General features: G+C 42.8%; 1 protein-coding gene across 1 annotated transcript in view; it reads left to right on the top strand.

The window, feature by feature from the left end:
• Window positions 1-395: 395 nt before the first annotated feature.
• The window catches only part of COL6A6 (collagen type VI alpha 6 chain), a 165,890-nt gene continuing 145,774 nt past the window's right edge, over window positions 396-20,511 (top strand). The window contains exon 1 of the mRNA XM_045503667.1: window positions 396-608. The gene's annotated coding sequence lies outside the window, so the exon portion shown is untranslated. The remainder of the gene's footprint in view (window positions 609-20,511) is intronic.

Here is a 20,511-nt window from a genome sequence, read left to right as displayed (position 1 = left end):
CTGGGGCTTCCTCGCTAGCCCCTGCCTTCTTCAGGAAGACCCTAGAACACAGACAAAGCCGCCAAGCGACAGTTCCCACAGTAGGAGCAGAAATGCAGTCTCTCTGCCCTCGGATCTCGCGCACTATCCTTCCGCGGGGCGCAGAGAAGGCGCGCACGGTGAACGCCCCAATCTCCCCGCCCTCAGTACCCTTCCCGGGTCTAGAGTTGAGGGTCGAGGTTCCCTGCAGGGGAGAAGTTGGTGGGGCAATTACAGTCTCCCTAACCCCCAACTCCCGCTTCCGTCACCCGCCCCCCTCCCAGGGGACGTGCGCTGGGCCCGGGGCCGCCGGGGCGGGGAAAGGTCGGGCCGGGGCGGGGAGAAACGTTTATATAGCGGCAAGGAGGGATGTGGGAGCTGCCGCCCGCCTGCGGGACACCGGGAGGCGAGAGGCTGCCCGCGTCGTTGCCGGTTCCTTCTCGAGTTCCCGAGGCCCCCACCGTCCCCCCGCGGTCGGCGGCACTCGGCGCGGCGCTCCCGGCGGCGGTGCGCTCGGTGCGCTCAGTGCGCGCGCGCGCGCGGAGGAAACCCACGCAGCGCTTGGCAAGTGCAGGGCTGAGTGCCCCGAGGTAAGTCCTGAAGCCGTTTGCAAGTGGTTAGTAGTGGCAGGGGAGGGACCGGCCAGATGGAGAGGGAGCTGCGTGAAGATTGTGGTGAAAAGGAAAGAAGTGAATTTCAGAAACTCAGAATCGCCTCCTTGCGTTTTTCACATCCTCAGAGCAGTTAGCCCTTCTCATCCCATCTTCTAGTTTCCTGCATCCCTCTGTAGGCAAACATACAGCCTACTCTGCTGTCACTCTCTGCTCGGGGCCCCTTGTCCCCCACTGCACACGCATGCGCCTTGAAGCCCGAAAGGTGCCTTGGGGACCCTACACTGTCCCCAAACCCAGCACAGGGGCCGGTGTGTGGCAGGCACCCAGGACTATGGGGAGGGATGAATGAGGTTAACCAGCCTGGGTCGGGCAAAAGTCCCTCCCAAGTCTGTGCAGACCCAGTCTGTACTTTTGCTTCTGTATACCTCATCCAAATTTATTAAAGATGGTTGGGTTTTTTATTGTTGTCTCAGGGGAGGAGAGAAAGAAAAAAAAAATGCACCCATTTATGAATGCTTAGTAACATCTGCAGTGAGTGGAACCCCAACTACCTGGCTCAATATCAAATGTTCAACTAATTTTGTTGAGGGGAGGAGGCAAGCTGCAAGAGGGAAAAACATTGGAACGAGAAAGTGATTTTTTCTTGATTTCTTCTGTTTCCTTTCGTGGTAAAAATCTCTCATTTCTCCTTTTAGGCATCTACTCTATGGAGATATTTAAAGATGATCTTTGCCAGTGGGGGAAAAGTTTTGGTAGGGGCGAGGGGTGGTGATGTTGATAAGGAATATCGGAGATGTTGGCAGAAATCACTAAGATTTGAGATACAAGAATATTAGAAGTCGTTTTAAGAATTTCTGTAGTTACAGAATCAGCAGTCATGTTGCTTTTTAAAGGAAGGAGCTATTAATGAGCAGTATTTTTAATACGAAAATTTCAAGGATGCCATTTTGAAGTTACAATGTAAACTTACTGTTCAACGTCCCCATAGGTGAGATCACTTAACATAAAAATCCTAAAGAGTCTGCATAAAGTGATTTAAAACACTTTGTAAAAACTTTTAAAGTTTAAAGCCTTAAATTTTTTTCCTTGTAAAAGTTGTCAGTTTCCTTCCTCCTCCCTCATTTTATTCCAGAATATTAGAAGTGCCCAAGAAAACCTGAAAAGAAGGCTTTTCTGGCACTCGGAAGTCCATGTGATTTCAGATCTTGTGCAGTGTGAAATCAAACTTTATGATTTACATAAAAGACTTTATGTGAAACACCCACTGAAGGATCTTCAGCTTTTTTTTTTTTTAAGTAGTAAAAGCCTTTTTTTTTTTTAATTTTTTTTAATTTTTTTTTTCAACGTTTATTTATTTTTGGGACAGAGAGAGACAGAGCATGAACGGGGGAGGGGCAGAGAGAGAGGGAGACACAGAATCGGAAACAGGCTCCAGGTTCTGAGCCATCAGCCCAGAGCCCGACGCGGGGCTCGAACTCACAGACCGCGAGATCGTGACCTGGCTGAAGTCGGACGCTTAACCCACTGCGCCACCCAGGCGCCCCAGTAAAAGCCTTTTAATTTTACTAAATGTTCTTGTGATTCTTTTAAAAGGCCATCGTTAAATATAATATACTTGCAATTTCCATTTTTCCTATTCCCTTCAGATAGTTGGAATGTCAGAAAAGTTTGAATCATTGGATGTTTGTAAAGAAAAGATTTATTTATTTATTTGCATAGACAGTGTTAAGAACAGCTAATCAAGTCACCAAATGAAGGTTACATTATAAGAATCGTGAATAAAAGTTGGTGTGTTATTTATTCATCTATGTACGTACTATTGTATGCAGTCTGATGTCTGAAACAGTCTTAAAAGTGGCTGGAAAAAAAATTCCCTGTCAGTAAATATCCCCATTGCTAGAATTTCAGAAAAATATGTGATTGCTACCTATAACCTCTGTAAATAAATAAAAGTGGTCCAGACCAATGGGGATGTTTTTGTGACCAAAGAAAGGTCACCTCTACAGTCCCAAGAAGTAAGTATGAAGATTCGGTTTTCTATACTACTTTTATGACTATCATGAATATAAGACTTTTCTGGGGTGATCAGATGTTGGCCAATATCTTTTTTTCCTCTCTTCCTGACCTTTTTGATGTTGTCCTTGTTATTTAAAGTAGGAAGTGGTTTAGCTTTGCTCTGAAACAGGTCTAGATTCAAGTTTCAGATCAGTCGGGACATTCATTTAACCTCTCTGAGGCTTCTCGCACCTGTCACATGGAACAATGATACCTCCCTACCTCACAGGGATGTGTGGGAAAAAGAAGATCCTTAGACAATGCCAGACGTAAGTGCTCAGTAAATGAAAGTGGCGGTGATGATGATGGTAACACTTACAGATCAAAGCAAATAGAAGTGTTCCAAATAATTCAGTTGATGTTGAGCCCAATTTTACTCCATGTTTTGACCTCACTGAAATACCTTGTTTCCATGGAGTATAACACATGATTAATGGAAACGTGTCACTCGCCAAACATTGCAATCTCCCTTTCCCCCTGGAAGTGTTCCAATCTGTAGAGATCACTTAAGGAAAGACCTGTCACTCAGGTCCTGGTGCTGCTGTCCTGGAAGAGATGTTTGAGAGTTGTTCCTACCCTGATTTCACTGTGTATGTCTTCGTATCTTATGCTTTACAATTTCGGAAACTTTTTCTAGAGAAGTCAAATTGTTCCTGCAAGTGGAAGGCTGTGAGAAGTGCACTCAGTGTTTCAGTTTCTTTGGATCGTGATTTTGTGATAACGAAAATACCTTTCTGCTTTCGGCGATTTCTGCTTTTCAGAATTTTCAGATAAAGACCCCAATTCAACCTGAAGTTCTTTAAGGGAGTGGAGAGTTAAAAGGCACAGAGGATAGGGGCTCCTGGATGGCTCAGTCGGTTAAGCATCGTCTTTGGCCTAAGTCATGATCTTGCTGTTCCCGAGTTTGAACCCCACATCGGGCTCTGTGCTGATGGCTCAGAGCCTGGAGCCTCTTTCAGATTCTGTGTCTCCCTCTCTCTATCTGCCCCTCCCACACTCACACTCTGTCTCTCTCTCTCTCTTTCTCTCTCTCTCTCTCAAAAATAAACATTTTTTAAAATTTATATATATTAAAAAGGCACATTTTTTCTTTTTTTTTTTTCTTTTTTCTTTCTTTCTTTTTTTTCTTCTTCACAAAACAGCAATTAACTGAAGGCCAGACTCTTTAATGAAGGAATAGAGAGACTTGGTCTCACATCCTGTCTTGATTCTTCTCCCTCCTTCCAAACTTGCCTTTTCTTGGGGTGACCTCAAGGCCCTGGCAGAGGAATTTGGAAGGGAACCAGTAAAAATGGACATTGTTTGGCTAACATAAACCATGTGCACAAGAAGAGATCTCTTATGTTTCTCAGCATCCCTAACGCTTGCTTCCACAGTACCTGGCATTAGTACCTCAATAAATAAGTGATAAATGAATGACCTAAAATTTCAAAAGTCTGGCTGAAGTATGCATCTTGTATAAATCTGGAGCCGTTGCCCTTTGAGATCCACTAACATGCAAAACCTCAGGGAGATTAAGGAGGCAGCATGACCTCTGCTTGTGTCTCGGCTTCTGAGACACAGTTTTGCTAAAGCAAAAAGCAACTGACTATAAATCTGACCTTTATGAATTGTCTTCACTGACTGAGATAAACCTAAAAACGAATACTTTTTATGTTTCCAAATAACAAGTTCAAGGAGATTTACTGGTTTAATTTTGCCACGAGTAGAAAGTTTTCTCCCAAATGCTCAAGCAGTGGAGGGGAAGGCAGAAAGATACAGCATGCAGACTAACTGTGTATTATGAATGGAAGCCTCAACATTCTCTTTGAGTCACAAAGACATAATAAATATACATTTAACCATTCTCCAACCATTTACAACTAAGGATTGGGTATTGATTTGACTCTAAAATGTTTTTGCAATGCTCTAAGTACTGTATCCTAGACTTTAGAGAGGAAAGATTTTGCCAGACTTAGTTGGCAAAGATTTTTGTGTTGGCTTGAAAAACCATAAGCTAATCACTTATTGAGTTCTTTAAAAACAAGTTGATTAATGTTTGGCAAGAAATCCTGACTAAAAGTCTCCATTACATGAGTCCAAATACAATAGAACTTTGAAGATCATGAGCGAGTCATAGTCACATTTGACTATTACCATTTGGTGGAAAATAATCCCACAGTGTGTCAAGTGGCCCATGTGCCATCTTTTGGTCCCCCCACCCCACCAGAGCCAGGATGTGTCGTTTTAACTCTATAAGCACATTTACTTTCACACTTCTCTGGCACAGTTAGACTCTATAATACTAAGAAGATGATGTTACACATTGGAACAGATTTCTCTCAGGTCCAGGCTTTTCTCCACTGGCTAGCAGATGACGTCAGAACAGCGCGGGCCCCCCCCCCCCATTCCCTCTGCTTTCATTGTTTTGGTAAACACTGCAGGATTCTTAATCAAGCACCTGTGAAGACCTGAGGGCTTTCTCTGGCCTTGGGAGGATGCCCGAGTCACATGGAATAGGCCACAAGGGCCTGGGAGTTAACACCCCTGGGAGCAACCCCTCAGCCAATAACACATGTATATTGGTGACTATCCCAGCTTTCTCCTCTCTTGGGGAAGGCAGCCCTTGAGGTATGACCTGTATATTCTTCCAGAGGTTCTGCCCAAGGGATTGAGCTGCAGCTGCCAAGAGTGACAACCTATCTGTCCACTACTAATTCTACATTGGCTTCCTTCCTTTCTCTGTCTCACTCCCCTGCTCCTCTACCAGTGCTTCCAGAGATCACTTGCTAAATAAAGTAATTGCACAAATTCTAGTCCAGAATCGGCTTTTGGCGAAAGCAGATTACTACCCTAATCTTGTTAGCTAACTACCCTAAGTTTGTTAGCTATTTCAGTAAATGCAGTGTCTTAGGTATGAAGTATACTATAGATTCCACTCTAGCCAAAAATTGAATCAAGAATGGAATTCTTGATTGCCACACTAAAGAACAGAATTTTGTCCCTAGCCACTGGTAGTTCACTTGTATCTGGGACAGTTAGTTTGTTGTTCCTGACCCAGTCCTGGATTCCTGTCAGCCCTTTGAGAGCTATGTTGTGGGGACATGGAGGGAGATATTAGTAAGGACTCAGGTGACCCCATTATTAGAGAAAAAGTGTATTCTGCTGGTTATGAGAAGCAACTCAAATACATGCTCTGTAAAGATGGAAGTGCCCTTTCTATATTTCCGTTGGGTGTTTCAATCTCTCCCTCAGGTTTGGTCACCATTTGCTTACTGTGTTAGAGTTCTCCAGAGAAACCAGATCATTAGTTAGGTACATAGAAATATGTAAGAGGAGATTTATTATAGGAATTGGTTCACACAATTATGGAAGCTGAGAAGTCCTATAATCTGCCATTTGTAAACCAGAGAACCAGGAATGCCTGTAGTGTAACTCAGTCCAAGACTGAAGGCCTGAGAGCCGGGAGTGCCAATGTCTGAGGGCAGGGGTAAATGGATGTTTCAACTTAAGCAAAAAGAGCACATTGGCCCTCCCTCTTTCTTTTTGTTCTATTCAGGTCATCAATGGATTGCATGATGCTCACTTGCTTTGGGGAAGGTGATCTTCTTTACTCATTCTATCGATTCAAATACTAATCTCTTCTGGAAACACCTCACTGGTACACCCAGAAATAATGTTTTCCCATCCCTTAGTTCAGTCAAGTTGACATATAAAATTATCCATACAGTTGCCAGGTACTTCCTAATCCATCCCCCCAAGCCAGATCTCTCTTCAGAACTCCAGACCCAGATATCTCACTGCTCACAGTGCACATGAACGTCTTCCACTCCAAACCCAACAAGTGCCAAATGGTATTTACTATCTTACCCACACACCTTCCCCTCTTCCTACATATGGCACACCCCAATGGCTCCACCGGAACACTCTGGAGTAGCCCTGAAGCCCTGTCCTTCTCTCAGCCCTCCTCAATAGTCCCATTTCATCAGTCTCCAAGTCCTAACAATTTCATTTCCAAAAAATCTCCCGTCACCTGTGCTCCTAGTTCCCAAACACCATCCTTTCTTTCCCCCAGACAACAACTACCTTCTAGCACACCTACTGCCCCCATATTTCAGCCTTAGTGAGCTTCCTGAAACCTGTACTTTCCTCTGTTTATTCCAGTGCCTTTGGATAAAATCCAAAATCCTTACCATGGTTGAGAATCTTCCCACAGTCTAACTTTATCTACTTCTCCTTTCTCATGCCTTTCTATTTCTCTCCTTATCCACAAGTTCTTTAAAAAGACCTTGCTCTCTCCCACCTCCTGCTATTTGCATTTGGATTCCCCCTACCTAGCACAGTGTTCTCTAGATTCTGAATCTGGCCCCCTCCTTTTCTTCCTTGAAGTCCCAGCTAATATGTCTATCCGTTGAGAAAGCATTACTGGACCATCTCTGGTATGGAGGCACCCTGCCCTGGGTTCCCACAGTACCCTAGGCTTCCAGTCATATTGCTCTTCAACTAAACTGTGATTATTTCGTCTTTCATGTTCACTGAGCTATCTTCAGAGCTAGCCACTTAGTAGCTATATCTGTTGTATGAATAGATGAGCTGAGATTAGGTTTCTTACTAGCTGATGATCATGGGCAGGTCACTTAAGCTCTCTGAACTTTGCTTTCCTCATCTAAAGTAAAAACCGTATCCAAGCACAGGATGATTAGGGAGACCTGATGAGATTATGGATATTTGGTTTTTGGCACATAGTTGACCCTCAGTAAATAATAGTTCCTTTGAATACCTAGAATTTTATAAGTACTATGCTTCTTGACCCTGTGGTGTTCTGAGACAGTAAAGGCCACATTTCAGGAGGTATAAGTTAAAAGGCCACTTTGTTATACTAAGGGCTTTGAGTGAAACCCAGTGGAAAGAAAGTGTCATTTAGCCAAAAGCATCCTGCTTGTCAGATGTCCGTTCAAACTGTGCATGGAGTGTGTTTTTGGAAATGAAATTGACATAATAATATATAATGGTATCTAATTCCTTCACATAGTTTCTTCCAAACAATCCTTATCCTCAAGCTTCAACATCTGTATTCCCTGGATTAATGCCATTAATCCAGTTTCTAACCAGAGGAGCTTTATCCAAGAGCTTTGCCTTAGAAAACGATTCCCAACTGCAATTCCTTCTTTATCCCCCCCCCCCTTTTCCATGATTATTTTCATGATCCTATAACACCAGTAAGCGCCTAATTGTTGGGCCCCCCGGGACCTGTCATGAAAATGTTCACAAACCCTGATGCATGCTTGTAGGCGACTTAACTGGGCAGAGGCAAGTACTAAATAAATTAATGGATTTGTACTGGTCAATGATTAAGGCAAAGAACTTTTTAGATTTTACTAGTGGGGAGTGAGTTAAAGACATAATTGCGTTGGAAATTAGAGTAATAGCACCTCAGGGAGCTATCAGCACAATTTAAAGATTTTTACGTATTATTTGGTAAGTTACCACTTTGGCACACTTACTTAGGTCTATAGCAAATGCTTTCAAGCTCACCAGCCAGGAGTGCTCTGCCTGTCTTCAACACACAGTTTGTAAACCTGCTTTGTTTCCACATATCCCAACAATTTGGGCACATGTAGTCATTTGTAACTAACAGCCATTATACTAAGAATAATGGGTAAATTGATGTTGATGGTGTTGTCCGTTAGAGACCCGCCTCATAAATCCATAAATATGTATCCCTAGATACAAAATACTTTAGGTAGGTGTCTGTTTTCTCCCTAAAACTTGAGGGTTTTCATTTATCTCTTCCTTTATTTTATATCTCAGTGCCCCATCTATTCTTTCAGTTTCTTCAGGGAGAGAGTTGCAATTAGGCATAGGTGTTCCATTGTCATCTCAATCAGCAGCTGTAAAAGTTACTGAGTTGGGTAGTGCATTGGACACTGAAAGAGGTTGTGATTTCATACATTGCATACCTGCTAACCTCTTCACTGAGAAAGGAGGCATGTGCCCTGCACTCAGAGCTGTAGCCACGTCACCAGCTTCAGCCAGTAAGCAAGAGGTGACCTGGCCAGAACCAGCCCAAGTAGAGGGAGATGGATGGCTCTGGGTTCACTCGCCAGATCTTTGAATACTCCAAACCGAGGGCGTTATGTCAATTGCCTCAGCACTTATTAAGCACTTTATATATATTATCTCATTTAATCCTTGCAACAACTCAGTGAGGAACATACCAGACCCACAGATGAGGGTCTGAGGTTTCAAGGTGCATCAGTTACTAGCTAGTGGAGGATTTGAATTCAGGATGTGGTAACCCAGTCCTCGACACTGCTACCTATTTGGCTGGGTAAGCTAAAAAATGTGTGCTTCAAAAATGTCAAAAAAAAAAAAAAAATACCAAAAAAAAAAAAAAAATGTGTGCTTCAAAAGCCTAGAAGCTTCCATTGTTGATGCTCAACTTAGATCCCTGCATGGTTAGAATAATAGTTCAGAAGTCATATTTTCACTGGTAAGTAGAAATTTTGACTCTTTTTTTAGGGGAGGGAAGAAAGGGAGAGTGCTGAACTCAGCATGAACATAAAGTCCCAAAGAGATGATGTTTGTGTAGCTACAAAACTCAGTAGCTTTATTCTCTGTCACTGAAATTGACTTTGGTTAATATTTTCAAAAGTCCATTCTCATTTTGCTGTTTGACTTTCATAGAATCCTAGAATTTCAGAGCAAAAATGGGTCTTTAAATCATTTCAACTATTTTTTTTTTTTTTTGTAAACAAAGTGATTGCTTCCTCCCCCACCCTTCCCCACAGTTAAAACCCTTTGATGATTTCCCACTGATCTTGGGATAAAGACAGAAATCATAGACAGATCCTGCAAAGCCATGCATTGGCCAGTTCTTTTCCAGCCTTATCAGGTACCATGCTTTGCTCTGTGTTCTATTCATACTGGACTTCCTTTGATCCTTGACCGCTCCGTTCTCCTTCCTGCCACAGGACTTTTACACAAATTTTCCTCCCTTCTGGAGCACCACACCCTGAGTTAATTCTCACTATTCCTCTAGATACTAGCTTAAACAGCAGTCCTTTAAGGAAGCCTTTCCTGAGTTATCAATTTCCCCTATTATATCTCATCACAGTATATAATAATCCAAAAATACATTAAGTACCTTTTCATGTATAAGCTTTATTTTAGGTGATGGAAAACAAGATGGACAAAGTCCCTCCTCCAGGGAGGATATAAACAATAAAGAAGTCCACAAAGAACGTCCAGGTGGTGTTAAATGCCAGGGAAACAACAACAACAACAAAACAAAAAGCAACAGTTATTTAGGGGGTCAGTTACTGGCTCTGACGAAATGGGAGGTTGTCCTGGATGGGGTGGTCAGGAGGCCTCTCTGAGGAGGTGACATTTGGGCAGGGACCTGAGTGAACACAGGAATGAAACGAGGCTGCCTTAGGGGAAAGGAAAGGATGTTTCCAAGCAGACACAACTTGGGAATATTCAAGAAGAGCAAGGAGGCCAGTGTGGCTGGAGTGAAGGGCACGAGAGGCAGAGTGAAGAGGATGATATTGGCGCTCGTGGGGCATGGCCAGTGTCATGGAGAGCCCGTGAGCCGTACGTGTGGCATGGGAGTCTAATCTAAGCCTGATGGAAAGTCGTGGGAGATTTTGAGCAGGCAGATACTGACCTCATGTGTGGCCTTCAAAGATCACTCTGACTCCTGTGTGAAGAATGTATGAAGAAGGGCAAGGGTCAAAGCACGGAGATCTGTTAGTATAATAATCCAGGCAACAGGAAGCAATGGAGGCATGGGTGTGGTGGGAGGTGGTAAGAAGTGGTTAGATCTGGAATCTATTTCGAAGGTACTGTTGACCAGACTAACTGATGGTCCAGCTATGGAGTCTCAGAGAAATCTCTTCTTTACAACGTGTAACGTAGTTGTAATTTTACACTTGATGTAACTCTTTCGAAACCAACTCTCTCCATGGACTGGAAGATCTGTGAAGACAAAGACCATGTCTGGTTTTACTTTTTTTTTTTTGCCTACATACTACCTAACACTGTGCCTATAAATAAGTGAATGGGTAAATATACTAAAATCACCTTACTTTACAGGTGAGCAAAATGAGTCTCTGAGAGGTTAAGTTTAAAGGACTGGCCTAAGGGGGTACCTGGGTGGCCCAGTCAGTTGAGCATCTGACTTCGGCTCAGGTCATCATCTCACAGGTCTGTGAGTCCAAGCCCTGCGTTGGGCTCTGTGCTGACAGCTCGGAGCCTGGGGCTGGCTTCGGATTCTGTGTCTCCCTCTCTCTCTGCCCCTCCCCCACTCATGCTCTGTCTCTCTCTCTCTCTCTCTGTCAAAAATAAACATTAAAAAATTTTTTTTTAAATAATAAAGGACTGGCCTAAGGTTTCTCAGCTCAGACTAGAATCTATGTCTCCACACTCCTCATTCAGGCTGTTTTCCCTCTTGCACTAGAGCCCCTCCCAAACACCATGCTCTTTCATTTGGGGAGGGAGGGATTACCAAAATGTACTACAAATATCCGCAACGGCTGACTTGTCTGTTGAGGCAGGCATTGTTCTAATCACTTTTGAGACTCTTTGGAGGCAACGTGAGTTTGTGACATTTCTTCTTTCCTCCTTTGAGCTTGTTTTCTTCTCCAGGAAAACCATTGATCTTATCCCACTCTTAGTGTTATACGTAGCACCCAAAGTTGGTCATCCTAAGCCATCTGACCTGTGTCCTGTTTTGAAAGACACTAAAGCTTAGACAAGAGCAGCTGGTGTGCATAATCTCCCCATAAAAAGTTAGCCATTCAAAAATGTTCACTCCCCAAGGGCATTTTGAAAAAATAAATCAGTTAAGGCAAGCTGTGATTAAGAGGAAAGAAAGAATAGGATATAATTAAGAGTTTCCTCGGTTCTCTTGGAAGGGAAAAGCTGCCTGAAATGTAACTTTCTCAAGCAATGATCACATCCTTGGACTGCTGCCTTTCTAATTAAAGTCCCAAGATATATATATATATATATATATATATATATATATATATATATATTTCATTTAACGAACAGCTGGTAAAATTGGATCCTTGGTCTGCAGAGGTTTACCAAAGAATTTCAGTGTTTCTGTGTGACTGAATACTAATATCTAACCCTGGAATACAAAAAGAGGAAATTAATTCTACTAGCTGTTCATCATCCAGGACCTTCTAGGTTGCACCCTCCCTGGTCTGCATAGTAATCGGTTCTCTTCGTTCCCATCAAGCTACTTGCAACATTACCTTTTCTCTTTTCATTATTCTCTCTTGGAAGCAGCACTCAATGTACTTTGTACCTTTCAGAGCACTTTGTCCTGTCCCGAGACCCAGACTTCACTCTCCTGAGGCTTCCAGTCTAGTGAGAGGCCAAACATGAATGAGATAAACACTCAAATGAACGTTTACTCACAGATTTGAGATGATGTGCTATGAAGAAAATTACAAAGATGCCATGAGAGAGAAAAATCGCCAAGGAGAGCTAATCTATAAGGAGAGGAGAGGACCTCCCTGCGTAAGTAGTATTGCAAGGAAGGCCTAGAGGATGAGGCCTAAGTAGGAGTCAAATGGGCAGGGGCTTGGCTTCTCAAACTTTGATGTGTACACCAACTGCCTGGGGATCTTGTTCCACTACCGGCTGATTCTCTAAGGCTGGGATTCAGCATTTCCAACCAGCCCCCAGTCATGCTGAGGAAGCTCAGCCAAGAACCACACCTTGAGTAGCAAACAGTGTAGGGCAAGGGTTGGCAAAGCTTTTTCTGTGGAGAGCTAGAGAGTAACGTTTTAGGCTTTGTGGGTCACACTGTTTCTGCTGTAACCATTCCACTGTGCCCTTGTGGTGTAAAAGCAGCCAGAGATAACATGTCAGTGTAATGGTATGACTGTGTGCCAGTAAAACTTTATTTGGCAAAAGAGAGTCAGATTTGGCTTCAAGGTGGTAGTTTGCCGGCCCCTCATGTAGGATAAGGGCGTATCAGCTCTCAAATTTGGCTGCATATGAGAGTCACCGGGGGTTTCAAAAAATACCCACCAGGTCCCTATTCTGCATCAGTTAAATCAGGATTCCTAGGGATGGAGCCGAGGCATCGGCAGAGTTGAAAATCTCCCCAGGTGATCCTAAGTTGCAACCTGGTCTGAGAGCCACTTAATCTCGTTTGATAGTCTGTAATTTCTTAGCCCTAGGAGGTATGTAAGGTACAAGTAACTCACATTTCTTTATTTCTGAGACACCATCAGTTGCCCAAAAGCTTTCAAGGAAGGGGAAATGTACCAGAAAATGTACAAATCTATAGTAATAGCATTCTGATTTCATGGATTTTTGAACGGGAGATAAATGTGTACTTTGAATCGAAGAAATACGGTGCTTTCATCCCTATTATTCAGATGGAGAAAATGAAGCACAGAAGATGTACAGATTGTATGATGATATGCCAAGGAGATATAGGCAAAATCTTGTGACTTAACTGGCTGAACTACCTTTGTTTCAACAAATGTGCGAGCCCTTCCTTCCCATCTGGACCTCTGCCGGTGTGTGCTAGTCGCTGCCCCCTGCTTTGGACACACTTCCTTTCCCCCTTAGAATCTCCTAATTCCTGCTTCTACATCAAGTCTCACTTTAGCCATCTGCTTCTTCTGAGATGTCCTCCCTGACCCCACACCCGGGGGAGGGGCCCCTGCTGGGAGCACCTTCTGCCCCTAGGAGGGTGCCCCATCAAAGCCTGGTCTCCTTCTGTTTACACAGACTTATCTTCCAGGCCTGGGAGCAGTCTTGATGGCAGGGACCATGACTGACTTGTCATCGTTTTATCTCTGTTACCTAGTGTGACACTCTGACTTATAATAAATATGTATTTTGGTCTTCATCTATAGTTCCTGGCTCACAGCCCCCCAAATCCTTGGATTTTCTCGAGCAATAAGAGCAATGGGAGCTTCTTTGGTTATAATATTTGGTCCCTTGTCCTCAGTTCCTGAGCAGGAAAGGTGAAATGGTGCCTGGTTATTCATGAATCCCTTTCCACCACCACTGGATTTTGGTGGAAAGGGACTCGCCCCAATTATGTTAATGAGGTGACTCTTAGAAAGCACCTGAGGATGGGGGCTGGTTGCCAAGGAAAACAACCCTGAAGGGAGGGTTGGAACTTTTAGCCCCACCCCCTGATTTCTGGAAGGGGAAAGGACTGGAGGTTTTACCAATCAGCAATGGCCAATGACCTAATCAACCACGCCTATATAATGAAGCCTTCACAGAAACCCCGAGAGGACTGGGTTTGGAGAGCTTCCGGTTGCTGAACGTGTGGAGATGCTGGGGGAATGGCGTATTCACAGCAGGCATTAAAGTTCACCTTTCCCCCCGTGCCTTGCCCTATGGTGATTTTCCATCTGGCCGTTCCTGAGTTATATCCTTTCTAAACAAGCTGACAATCCAGTAAGGAAAATGTTTCTCTGAGTTCTGTGAACCATGACAGCAAATTAATTGATCCCATGAGAGGGTCATGGGAACCTCTGATGTGTAGCCAGTTGGTCAGAAGCACAGGTAACAAGTTGGACTTGCCATGGGCATCTGAAGTAGGGTGGCGTGGGGGAGTTTTGTGGGACTGAGTCCTTAACCTGTGGGATGCGAGATGATTTCCAGGTGGATAGTATCAGAATTGCATTGGATCGTAGGATACCCAATTGTTATTAGAGAATGTTTGGAGGTGTGAAACACACCCCCCAATATACACACACGTATGAATTGGTGACCAGAACCACTGCACTTGTCTATAGCAGGGCCTCAGGAATGTTTGAGGCATGCATGCATTTTGGCCCAGTCCTGATTGTCCTTTACAGCATAGTACTTGAGGGGCGCCTGGGTGGCTCCCTTGGTTAAGTGTCCGGCTTTGGCTCAGGTCATTATCTCACAGTTCATGGGCTTGAGCCCCGTATTAGGCTCTGTGCTGACAGCTCAGAGCCTGGAGCCTGCTTTGGATTCTGTATCTCTCTCTCTCTCTCTCTCTCTCTCTCTCTCTCTCTCTCTCCCTCTCTCTCCCTCCCTCTCCCTCTCTCCCCCCCCCTCCACTTGTGCGCACACGCGCAGTCTCTCTCTCTCTCTCATTCCCTTTCTCTGTCAAAAGTAAATAAACATTAAAAAAACTTTTTTAAAGCATAGTACTTGAGCATGGTTATTTTCAAAGCAGGTCTCCGGGCATGCCACATTAGTATTCACCTGGGAGTTGATTGGAAATGCACATCTTTGGCTCCATCCCAGACTTACTGATTCAGTCTCCAGGATGGGGCCCCACAGTTTGTTTCAGTTGGCCTCCCTGGCAATTCTGTGTGAGGAACACAGGTTAGGGTATGGGACCTAAAGGCAGACTGCCTGGCTTCAAATCCTCGCTCTGTTGCTTAAAAATTATTTGGCTCTGGGAAATTTACATTGCTGTTCTCTGTCTCCATGTTCTTGTCCATTAAATGGAAATGATTGAAAATAGCAGCTATCTTAATTGGATTAACAACAGCTGTTAACACAACACTTGCTCACAGTGCTCAAAATATGTTAACTGTTAGTAGTATTAGCTGTGTAACTATGGGAAAATTCATTAACTTCTGAATTTTACTTCCTTCATCCTTATTTTTTTTCCTTTACGTGTGTGTGTGTGTATATATATATATATAACATATATATATGTACACATTTCAGTGGAAGTTTAGTTGACACACAATGTTACATTATTTTCAGGTATACAATATGGTGACTCCACAACCCTATACATTATGTTATGCTCCCCACAAGTGTAGCCACCATCTGTCACCACATATCACAGTACAATTGACTATGTTCCCTATGTTGTGCCTTCTATTCCTGTGACTCATTCATTCCATAACTGGAAGACTGTGTCTCCCTTTGCCCTTTACCCATTTTGCCCAACCTCCCCTCCCCTCTGATAACCATCGGTTTGTTCTCTGCATTTATGGGTCTGTTTCTGCTTTTTGTTTTTGCTTTTTTGGATTCCACATATAGGTGAAACCATATGATACTTGTCTTCGACTGATTTCACTTAGAATAATACCCTCTTGGTCCATCCATGTTGTCACAAATGGCAAGATTTCATTCTTTTTATGACTCGGTAGTATTCTGCTACATGTATATACCACATCTTCTTTATCCATTTATCTGTGGATAGACACTTAGGTTGCTTCCATATCTTGTCTATTGTAAATAATGCTGCAATAAATATAGGTACATCTTTTCAAATTAGTGGTTTTGTGTTCTTTGGGTAAATACCCAGTAGTGGAATTACTGGATCATATGGGACTTCTGTTTTTAATTTTTTCAGGAAACTCTATACTGTTTTCCACAGTGGCTACACCAGTTGTATTCCCACCAACAGTGCAAGAGAGTTCCTTTTTGTCCGCATCCTTGCCAACACTTTTTGTTTCTTGTCTGTTTGAGTCTAGCCATTTTGACAGGTGTGAGGTGATATGTTATTATGACTTTGATTTGAATTTCTCTGATGATGAGTGATGTTGAGCATCTTTTCATGTGTTTGTTGGCCATCTGTAGGTCTTATTTGTACTTCCTTCATCTGTAAAACAAGGATAAAATCTTTGCCTCATAGGATTTTGAAAGTTAAATTTGTGTGATGGATTAATTATATATGTCAGGTTTGCAAGACTCTGGTGCCCAGATATTTGCTCAAACACCAATCAAGACGTTACTGTGAAGAGCTTTTGAAGACGTGACTAACCTCTAAATCAATGGACTTTGGGCAAAGCAACTTGCCCTCCATAATTTAAAGGGCCTCATCTGAATCCGTTGGACTTTCCAAGGGAAGACTGAGGTCTCCCCTCCAGGGAGGGGACCTCCAGGTCTCCCCTCCCACTCAAAACTGTGACCTCCACTCCTTTCAGAATTTCCAGCCTGCCCTCAAGATTTCAGATTTGCCAGTCCCCACTGTCACATGAGTCAAGTCCTTCTCTCTCAATGGACACATGCATATATACTCTCTATATATTATACCTGACTGAGACCCTGTGCGAGAACTGCCCAGGAGTGACCATCAACCTGCACACACACTCTGTTGGTTCTATTTCTCTTGAAATCCCTAACACAATGGGGTAAATATGTGTAGGTCAGGATTTCTCAACCTGTATAGTTTCCCAGCTATTGACATTTTGGTCAAGAGAATTCTTCGTGGTGGAGAACTGTCCTGTGTGTTGTAGGACATTTAGCAGCATCCCTGGTCTCTACCCACTGGATGCTAGTAGCACTGCCCCCTCCTCCAGCAGTAAAAATGACACATCTCTTCACACATTGCCAAATGTCCACTGAGGACAAAATCGCTGGTGGAGAACCATGGGTATAAGTAACTATTACATCGCAGGAGCTGTTTCTCCTTGGTTCATCCCTACTAAACTAGCACCACACTGCTGCCTCTGTGGTCCACACATTTTCCGCTTCCCCACTGAAACAAGTTTATCCCTTTACATGAAATCTAGCTCAAAACTCACTGCCACTAAAGGTGGCATTCATAGTCCTTCCTCCATCAGATCTCATGTCTATGCCTGTTTTTTCCTTGGGCCATTTCACTTGATCGCACAGTTTTCCAATGGTCTTTTCACACTTTTACTATGTTTGTCTGCTTCCGTGGAACCTCCTCAAAACAAGGGGCAACTGTGGTAAGAGAAATAGATTATTGTATTTGAGTCTAAATCCTGGTGTTTGTGGTAGTGACTTTGGGATAGTCACTCAGTCTTCCTGAGTTTCAGTACTAATATCTACATAATGGGAATAGTTGGGTCTACTTCAGACAGTGATTATAAAGTCCAAGCACTATTTGAACTATAAAAATACTTTTTTTCCCAAAAAGCAAAACCGTGGCTTTCATATCTTTTTTTGTCAGAGAATAACTAGTACAGGGGGAGTTGGGATGAAACATGACCTTGGAAAATGCTAAATGAACAAATGAGTACATGAATTTGCATATCATATCTTACAGTTTAATTTATTTTCTTCTGATAGCTTTTAAAGTAATGTAGGCAGGGTCATTTCTGTGTCCTTTGGAGATTAATATATGAATTACCTAATGGAGCAGTTGCCAAGGCAGTGCAGTTTGCCTACTTACTGGCCTCCGGTTCCTGGAAATGATGGCATTCATCAATAGCCCTACTACCCCTGTTGTCAACATCTTTATTTCCTTAAGGAGCATCATGCTTGAGATCAAGTGCCTGTCCTTTAGAACTGGCGGAAGCAGTCCTCTTCTAGAAGAATCCTTTCTGCACCTCTCACCCCCCACCCCTTTCCCTGCCAAGGCATCAAGATGCTTCTTGTCTGATTCCCTGTAGTTCTCTGGGCTTGCTCACTGGCATCATAGCACAGATCTGCCTCACTCCCTCCTCTATCAGACTGAGTTCATGAGGTCCAGGTCTGTTTTGACTGCATTTGGCATTCCCAGGGACCAAAGCACTGCATTCATGAGTATGAAGATGACTCACTAGGGCTCCAATACTATGTGCCCATCTGTCTGCAGGATGTCTCTACTTCATGACATGTAGACATCTCAAATTCAGCATTTCAAAAAAAACTAAGCCTGGACCTTCCTTTCTGTTCCAGTTATCTAATTTTGCAAAACCATTCCACAATATAGCGGCCTAAAAATAATTTGTGTCTCATGGTTGTGTGGGTTGACTGGTCTTTCCCGGGCAGTTCTTTCACAAGGTCTCCGTCAACTGGTGGCTGGGGCTGGTGTCCTCAAAAAGATTTTCCTTTTTGTTTCTTCTAACTTTTTTTAATGTTTGTTTTTGAGAGAGAGCAAGAGACAGAGTGTGAGTGGGGGAGGGGCAGAGAGAGAGGGAGGTGTAGAATCTGAAGCAGGCTCCAGGTTCTGAGCTATGAGCCCAACGTGGGGCTCAAACCCACGAACAGTGAGATCATGACCTGAGCCAAAGACGGACGCCCAACCAACTGAGCCACCCAGGCACCCCTTGTTCAATCACATCTGTGGTACCTGGACTGGATGGCTGGATCATATGAGGGCTGGTGAGGCATGTCTCTTTTTTTTTCCCTCCCCTACGTAGCTCCTCCATGGGGCTAGCTTGGGCTTCCTAATATGGTGGTCCCAGGATAGTGAAACTTGTTATATGATGATTGGCTGCTGCTTCTCGTGTTCCTAGAGCTCCATGATCCTGGGTAGGCTTCTTGTGACATAGTATTAAAAGTCTTAAGGCCTTGCTTCTGCCACATTGTATCGATCAAGTAAGTCAAAAGGCAACATAGCTTCTAAGTGAGGGAAATTAGACCCCCTTTTCAATGGGAGCAGTAGAGCAGTAGCAAAGAATTCATCACTGTATTTAATTGATCGCACTTTCTAACAAGTACGGTTTCTTGCCTGTCAGTGATTCTTTTGTATCTGCACATATTAGGATTTTTTTTTTTTTTTTTTTTTTTTTTTTTAGAGAACATATATTGGAATGAAAATAGAAATTTCTTTAATTTCTTTGTTCATTATTTTGGGATACTTAATCTTCTTACCAGATTGGCTTTCATAAGACTGGGAAACTCTGTTTTTTTAAGAGCCTCAGTTAGTTCCTCCTTACTTGCTGCATTATATTGTTTAGCATTCTTTTTTCCTTCCTCATTCATGAAATCTACAACTGGAAAGAGTGACAAATATCTGCTACCCAGATTTATCACTTAACATCACCCAATGTTTGTTTCAAACTTTGTTAAATAAAATATTACACAAAGGGTTGAAGTTCCCTTGATCCCTCTCCTAGGGATCCTATTTTCCATTAGGGACCCTATTTTCCATTTTGCCTTCCTAGAGGGTACCATTGGTCTTTAGTTTTGTGTTATCCCCAGCTTCGCTTTAATATATACGGGCTTTTAAAAAGTAGTATTTTGATGTGTTTTAATAATTTTACGTGGATGGCTTTATACTACTGCTGGGACTTATTGCCTGAGCCTCTCATCCAGAAATGGAAGTTCTGCTGTGGGTAAGTCATGCTAACCTACAACTATTTTTCTCACTTTGTTTGGAGATTTATTCCTATTAAGGCGTGTGGAGCTAAATGATTTAACATTTGAGTAATATTGTCGTGTATGGGTATGCTCCAGCTTAATTACTCCCATTTTCCTCCTAATGAACATGTAAAATGATTTGCAGTTTTTACAAACGTCCATAGCCATTTTCTTGTGCACATGTATCAGAATTTCTCTGGGGAATTTGCTTTAAATGAAGTTTCTAGGTCCTGTTTAATTTTACTAGATAATTTAGAAATTTCTTTGCAAAATGAGTGTATTAAATTATATTCACACCATTAGAACCATGTACAGGAGCTCTGATTTACCCACATCCTGTCCACCCTTAGTAAGTCAGTCTCTAATTTTTGCCAGACTCTTAGGGAAATGGTATCTTATCGTTTTAATATACATTTCCCTGTCATTGGTAAGGTTGAGGACCTTTTCATTTGTCTGTCGACCACTCAGATTACTTCTGCCATTAACTGTCTATTCATATCCGTTGCCCATTTTTCTGTTGGGTTTAGTAGTCTAGTTGATTATTATGACCTCTTTTGTCAACATTTAACATTTGAATGTGCTTCCATTCACTCCTTTACGGTCGGTCTGTGCTTTACTGTATCTTCCTTAAGAATTTATTCTAAAGTCATAATGATTTTGCATTTTGCCATACTGCTTTTGGAGATTTTTTTGCTTTATCAGAGTTTAACCTTCGTAAATATCTGTGCTTTTTCTTGAATAATATCCTCCTTCCATCTTCCATATTGTTGTCAAGTGCTTTAGTTATACTTGATTTTAAAACACCCCAAATTTATTTTTCATAGTA

Source organism: Leopardus geoffroyi, chromosome C2 (genome assembly GCF_018350155.1).
Source record: "Leopardus geoffroyi isolate Oge1 chromosome C2, O.geoffroyi_Oge1_pat1.0, whole genome shotgun sequence".
In the NCBI taxonomy this organism is placed as follows: domain Eukaryota; kingdom Metazoa; phylum Chordata; class Mammalia; order Carnivora; family Felidae; genus Leopardus; species Leopardus geoffroyi.
This window is presented reverse-complemented; position numbering and strand designations above follow the sequence as displayed.